Source organism: Crinia signifera, chromosome 1 (assembly GCF_055691185.1).
Source record: "Crinia signifera chromosome 1, ASM5569118v1, whole genome shotgun sequence".
NCBI classification, from domain to species: Eukaryota; Metazoa; Chordata; class Amphibia; order Anura; family Myobatrachidae; genus Crinia; species Crinia signifera.
In genome coordinates this window covers 187,002,188-187,010,019 of record NC_139217.1, presented here as the reverse complement: position 1 = coordinate 187,010,019, position 7,832 = coordinate 187,002,188, and the positions used below count along the sequence as shown (strand labels likewise).

At 36.0% G+C, this 7,832-nt stretch overlaps 1 long non-coding RNA gene across 1 annotated transcript; it reads left to right on the top strand.

Moving 5' to 3' along the window:
- Positions 1–3,966: 3,966 nt before the first annotated feature.
- On the top strand, positions 3,967–5,271 carry LOC146026909 (uncharacterized). Its single transcript, XR_014454573.1, has 3 exons — positions 3,967–4,085; positions 4,986–5,042; positions 5,119–5,271. It is a non-coding gene; the product is annotated as an uncharacterized LOC146026909 (long non-coding RNA).
- The last annotated feature ends 2,561 nt before the right edge of the window (positions 5,272–7,832 follow it).

Here is a 7,832-nt window from a genome sequence, read left to right as displayed (position 1 = left end):
AGGTAGGAGTATGAATGCAGTCAGTCGTAGCCATTTGATCTGTAATATGGCCGGGTCCCGCTAATCAGCTGATTTACAGTATTCAGCTGATACAAATGGCTGCGACATCGATAGAACACGGCCAGATGCGGCCATATTGTCCTATATGATCAGCAGATTCACCATCATTCATACTGGTGAATTCAAATACGCATTCATCAGTAAATACAAAATGTAAAAAAGAACATGTTTTACGTTTGTATCCGACGAAGCCTGCATGGATCAGTCAGATCCATGCAGGCTTCTCAGTGTAAAAGCTAGAATCAATAATTAAATAATTTTAATTTATCACTGTGTGGGGTCCCCCCGCCCGGCTATAGCCAGCTCCTGGCTCATTGCACCGGTCCGGGTTTTAGAAATAAAAAGGGGGGGGGGGGCTGGAGTTGAGTCACCCCGTATTTCTATAACCAGCACCAGACTCATGGACCAGTCCTAAAATAAGGTTGACAAAATGAATAGGGGTCTCCCGTGTTTTGACAAACAGCAGCAGGCCCAAACAGTCAGCAGACTAAATATTTAACATGATCATCTATGAGGGGAACTGCCCATAGACGCCCATGTTAAACTATAACATGGGCTTCTATGGAGCCGCGAAGAGCCAATCAGCCACAGAGCTCCCTCAGAGCTTGCAGCTGATTGGCTGGGGGAGGACCCCCCAACACACTTGGGGCTTCTCCAGTTCGTAATGGTATTGGGACATTCAACCCGTGGATGCATACATGGAACGAAGAAAACACGATCTACGCTGGATTGGTTGGTGAAATATAATTTCCTTCCACTGGAGAAGAGGACAGGCTTATGTTGGATCCTATAGGGAAGTATGTTTGAGTGAATGTACAGTACTATGTATTAAAGTTTTATTTTTCTAAGGTGTGTCTGTCTTTTATTTGACTAGTGGTTAAGTTGTAGAACTACAAGTATCAGCCGGTCCTTAAATGCCCCGCATGCTGGGACTTGTGGTTCTCCAAGTCCTTGCATGCAAGGGAGGCTTTCTGGGACTTATATTCCACGGTTAACCTTTATTGGGGGGGGGGGGTCCCCACTCCTCCAGTGTCTTGGCCCAGGCTGACCAGTCAGGGGTTAATGCTTTGGTCAGGGGAACTTGTATAAAAAGTTTCTCCCCTCTATAAGTGTACCATGACATTTGATTTGTTTGAAAATAATTACAATGTACGACCTGAGGTTTTGAAAGCTGTATTTTATTGCACGGTGCCTTAATAAAAACATAAAAAAAAAAAAAAAGTTTCTCCCAGCTGTGTCATTAGCCTGCTGACTGTTTGGGTCCGGTGATGCATTTGTAGCATTCTTCATTCCTATTTGTGGGTCATATTTGGCCATTCCCGTTCATACCCGTTAGTATGGGGATCCGCCATATAAGGTCGTTCTTAGTAAATTTCCCTCACAATATTTGGAGGAGGTTTGAAGATTTATGAAAATGGTCCCAGTGACCTCTGCAATTTTATTGTGTTTAGTAATACCAATTATCAATGTTATCATGTTCTGTGCTCCATTGAATTTTTATTCATAATACCTTTCAATAATATTCTTAATTGTAGTAACCCATTTCAGACTTTTTGAGCTACTAAATTAAATCTACATTGAGATTTTATAACTATTGTCTGCAATTTTCTGTGTGTGAGCGGGGAACCTTTGCCTCTCTGCAAGGTCATAGTTTAACTTGGGAGTTGCCACAGAAAAAAAGACAATTGGGGAGATGAATCCATTATAGACATATCTCCAATTTATACCTCACCCCTCCAGCCATATCCCAACCACTCTTGGTTATTACATTTGCATTTGTTCTACATGATAAATACTGTAGTTATAACCCAGTTGTCCTACAGTATGTACAATATTGCAACCTTTTTTCCATGAGAAAGGGAGAGAACCTTGTCTCAGATGGTAGACTATTAGGGACAGGAGAATATTGAATTAATTTAAAAAAAAAACAACAAACAAACAAAAAAACTCAACAGTAGATAAGGCACACTTTTTCTTCAAACTAATTGGTTTTGACAGGTCCACGCCCCTTTTATACAGTTTGTCCACGCCCCCATTTATACAATTTGATATCAAACGTGATCCGCGTTTGATATGAAAGTGGTATAAAGCTATCACGTTTGATATGAAAGTGGTATAAATAATATTAACCCCCGTATTAAAATATAATTGGTTTGATACTGTAACTTCATACACGGATATTGGCTATGTGAAATAATACATATATAAAGTACGCTTAATGATATCTTAACCAGCTGGAAGAATTTCTAAACATAATGCTAAAAAAGGTAGATCTTGTTTTATATCAAATTTGATTTGTGTAGGATGTCGCGCAACGCCGATCATCAAAACATATAACGTATATAATTATAACGTATTAAAGCCGGGTAATTGGTATCGCTCATAGATCTTTCACGGCGAATAATACAGACATATCATTACCAACTATAATAACACTTACCTTAGAACGATCCAAAAGCACTACAACGAAGTGCCTGACCAAACGTGTATCAAAAAATAAAAAATAAAAAGTTATACTCCACACGATAACTTCCACACCAGCTAAGGTCCATCTTGCTTTTAAAATGAAATATCAGAGTACATAACAAAGAGGTCTGGGTATACATCTGTTATGCATTTAAAGATACAGGAGCCATTCAGTCTGGGCCTGACATGTTGTAGGCATTTAAATTTAAAGACACACAGCGTGAGAAGTATAGTGTTACTTTTAGAAAGACATCAGATATGACGGATGATTGTAATTTTCAAAAGTAATTTTAAACACCGGCTTCCATAGTCTTTGAAGACGTTGATATTTACGTATGACGCAATTAGCGTAGACAGCACAGCAGGGTTGGTAACAATTATATTCATTAGAAAGCTCATACCTCTGAAAAAAACATTTTCACACGAATAGCAGTTTAATTAGTTTAGACAGTACAAAGAAAGGCCATGAAATCTTTGCAACAGAGCATGAGTGGCATCTAGTGGCCATGTATTGCAGTTGCAAGCAAGTTCCAGACGGAGCTAGAGACTACAGAATTAACTTATATATATATATAAAGTATATATATATATATATATATATATATATATATATATATATATATATATATATATATACAGTATATATATATATATGTGTGTAATGTGATGGTATCATTATATTATGTGATGAATAAAATATGGATAATATGCTATATTATTTAAATCAGATATATATATATATATATATATATATATATATATATATATCTCAATCAAATTACACAGGTGTGGTGGATAAGGTATATATTTTAAATTAAAAAGCATACACATGTATATATAGGTCTTATGTATGCTGTTGATGTTGAAACATATCTGTCATTTATTTAATAATAAGGATAAGGATTTTATACATCACATTTTGGTTTTATTTTATCATGCAATATATTCTGAAAACAGCTGTGTTTTGGGTAATATGCTATATTATTTAAATCAAATTGGATAATATGCTATATTATTTAAATCATATATATATATATATATATATATATATATATATATATATCTCAATCAAATTACACAGGTGTGGGGGATAAGGTATATATTTTAAATTAAAAAGCATACAGATGTATATATAGGTCTTATGTATGCTGTTGATGTTGAAACATATCTGTCATTTATTTAATAATAAGGATAAGGATTTTATACATCACATTTTGGTTTTATTTTATCAAGCAATATATTCTGAAAACAGCTGTGTTTTGGGTAATATGCTATATTATTTAAATCAAATATATATATATATATATATATATATATATATTTGTTATGCCTGTCTATAACTTTGGAACACAACTCATGAATATTCAAATGAAACAAATGCAACACAGATGTGCTAACTGACTGCTCAGTATATATATATGTTCTCCATGAGGAACCAGTCCACACATTTTGAAGGCAGAGAACTTGAAACTTTTGTCCACACACTGTTCAGAGAATACTTGAAGATTTTGTTCCAGAAATATTCAGAGAATACTTGAAGATTTTGTTCCAGAAAGGGGGTGAGTCTATTTTAATTTTCTAAATAAATATATATATATATATATATATATATATATATATATATATATACAATATTTCTAAATAGCATAGTTTTAATATTTTATAATATACATAGCAAAATGTTTTATTTAGTGGTAGGGTGGGGGGGTTTTTAAATATAGTTTGTTGCTGCATGCATTGTATTGTAATGTATTGGGAGTACATACAGGCATACTGGCTGCTTGTTGTTAAACATTTATTTAGAAAAGAAAAATATTGAGCCTATGGTACTTTAACTGTCCATTTGCATGTGCAGTGATTAGTGTATTGTGGTCTGTACATTATACATATTGCTTTTAAAAATACAGTATATTGTGTTATTACAATTTACAGTTCGTTAATGTTAGTCATCGCAGATTACGGTATTACGGCTTTGATATATATAAATAGCATCATTTTAATATTGCATCATTGTATTATACATAATGATTTTAAATAATGAGCTAGTTATCACATTTATATGTACTGTCTGCTGACTACGCATGTGATATGATGGGGGTGCTGCTGTAGCTTTGTTGGATCACCTGTAATTAATTTTTATTGAATGATCTATAGAATACAATGTCAGTAGATGTGGTTTTTTGGTATTACGGCTTTGATATTTATAAATAGCTTCATTTTAATATTGTATCATTGTATTATACATAATGATTTTAAAATAATGAGCTAGTTATCACATTTATATGCGTTGTCTGCGGACTACGCATGTGATATGATGGGGGTGCTGCTGTAGCTTTGTTGGATCCCCTGTAATAAATTTACATAGATGAGGTTTTTTGTGAGAGCGTTAATAGTTTTATGTGATTTTGTGCACGCAAATTTCGTTATGTTTGCTTATAGTTATCTTTTATTATCAACAGTGATTGTTGTAGAAATTGACTTTGAACTTAAGCTATCAACAAAACATCAACATGCAGGTGTGTATATGATATTTACAATAGTTTAACAATATCTTATTGTATTGTTATTTCAACTTATTATTATTTATTACAGAGAAAGGAATACAAAACCATTAATGCAAATAAAATAAGTCTCAGAGATTTTCAAGAGTTACCCAGCTTCCAACAGCCGTCAAATGAGCAGACAAATACATGTAAGTTTACAGATCAAAGACACATTGTTGTTGCTAGGGCATGATTTGTTAAGGCACAGGGGGCTATTGATGGTGGTTATAAATGTTACTCTGTTGGTGTTAATTATTATTACCAGGCTCAGATGTGTTAGTCACAGGTTCTGTTAAGACAAGCGCCCTATTGGTATTAATGTTACACGTGTTGATTGTATTTTTCGTTCTACAAAATTGTTGTGTTAATTTTTATTTTATTTTTTATGTATATATTATTTTTTATTAAATTGTTAATCCCATAAATCAGTTTCAGCTGTCACAAATGACGCATCTGAAGTTGGATCATATGGTTCGGATTTCACAGTCGGTCCGGATCTGACGACATTCGAAAACCCATACGCAGCATACTCTGATTTGTCCGAATCGCAAAAATGTAGGTGTTCATAAGTCGTCAAAAAATGTGATGTATGTTAAAAAATGTGATATATTATTATTTCCAAAAATATGTCTCTCTCTCTCTCTCTCTCACGCTATCTCGCGCGAACTCTCACGTTCTCACTCATATATATATATATATATATATATATATATATATATATATATATATATATCCTGTTATATTCATTTTTATACCGCCTGTGATATTAATGTGTTATTTGTTCTCTGTTAGTATCGCCGATTATGTCGAAATCTGATGCAGAACACATAATGGATGATCTCTGGAATTTACCATCGGCAAAACACTATAAACAGCTATACCAGACCCCGGCTATACAAGGTGAATTTTGACGATTGGCTAGCTGTGTTTTTATAATGTGTTTTTGTGTTAAATGTTGCATATCGCCGCAAAATCATGAATAGTGTCCACAGGAGTTGTTGTTATCATGACTTAAATGACGGTTTTTTTTTTTTTTTCTCAAGTCAGCGAATGTGTCGTTAATTGATAATATATGTATTACAGATGACATAGCTAGCCGGTATGAACCTACGGTACCTAGGGCCGATACGTGTGAAGCGGGACCATCCGGATACAGAGAACCGACATCGGGTGTTGGATCAAACGCCAAACAACCCAACAGCTCATTGGCTAAAGGAGCAAAAAGACCCCAGATCAGCGATCAAGCTTTCTGGTCATTGTTTAAAGGAACCATGCCGGCGCAAACCTTTGACAAATACCCGTGTATGTTTATTTATTTGGTTTCTTATATAGCACAACATTTACCATTGTTCTTTACAAATGGAAACCACAGGTATTAAACAGCCTGTGTAGACGTAAGCCGACAAGGAATGTGGGGGTTGGGAGGTGATCCTGAAGTTGTTATAAAGCGACTGTCTTTGTGGCCGCGTATGTGTAACTAAAACGGTGTGATTTTTATTACAGTAGGAACCACGCCGATGGAAAGATCTGGCAAATATTCAGGTGTGTAATGTAATGTTTATTTATTTAGTTTCTTATATAGGACCGCGTTCATCATTGTTCTTTACAAATGGAAACCACAGGTGTTAAACAGACTGTGTAGATGCAAACCGACATGGATGGGGTGGGTGTTTTGGGAGGCGGGTCTGAAGGTTTTATAAAGCGGTTGTCTTAGTGTCCGCGAATGTGTAACTAAAACGTTGTTATTTTTTATTTACAGCGGATCCGCGACGATTCGCAAAAATGATAGCCGCGGCTGGGGTTGCTCAACCACTCAATGCTGAAATGGATGGGGGTGAATCAGCTAAAACGGTGATCGACCCACAACGTCAAGAATATGTATCAAGGGCCGAGATCATGGCCACCGAGCGCGACGATTTCAAGCCAAGCAAGCGGAGAATTACAAAAAGTCGAGCCGGTCAAGAAAACAAGGCCGATTTATCAGACCTTAAAAGAAAATTGAAATATTCGGAAGGTAGACCCGTGAGAAAAAGAATTGCATTACAAACAGTGCCAACCGTGAGTAATGTGGATTACCCGCACGCATTTACAACACCTGCAACACCTACTGAATCCGACATTGACATTGCCGGTAATACAAAGACTGTGAAGACTCGTAAAACTTTACGACTGTCAAGAGAGATATACACGCCGCTGACGGATGATGATGTCATCGTGATTTCAGACACGCAGGAACATCATACTGCAGAAACGCAAAGCGTAGTCAGTAACACGCCTGCAGATACATTATCCGCTAATGATGAGGACTTAAATGGGCAAACATTTTTTATCACCCCTAGTGAAGAGTCAGTCTCAGATACACCACAGAATGATGATGAGGCTGTAACATCTGTAGCCGGAATCCCTGATAAAGTAATGGGTGATGATTACACAAAACTACCCAGTGTTTTTACCACGGTCGGCGAGGCAACCGCATCGGGCGGTGCGGATGCCCCGCCGACCGTGGTATCGACAGACATAGTTGATGGGGGTCAGAATGTGGAACAATTAGGACAAGATGCGGAAATACAATACTACGCGGTCATGGGGAGGATGCGTGAGCATATAGGGTACATGCGTAGAAATGTCAATACCATGTTGAACCGTATAAAAGATGAGCTTTATGGTTCAAAAAAGAAGCCAGAGATCATTAAAGAACTTGTAGAAATGTACATGAATGTAACATCAAATCATATAGCAGAGACCGTGAGGACTAGGGATTTT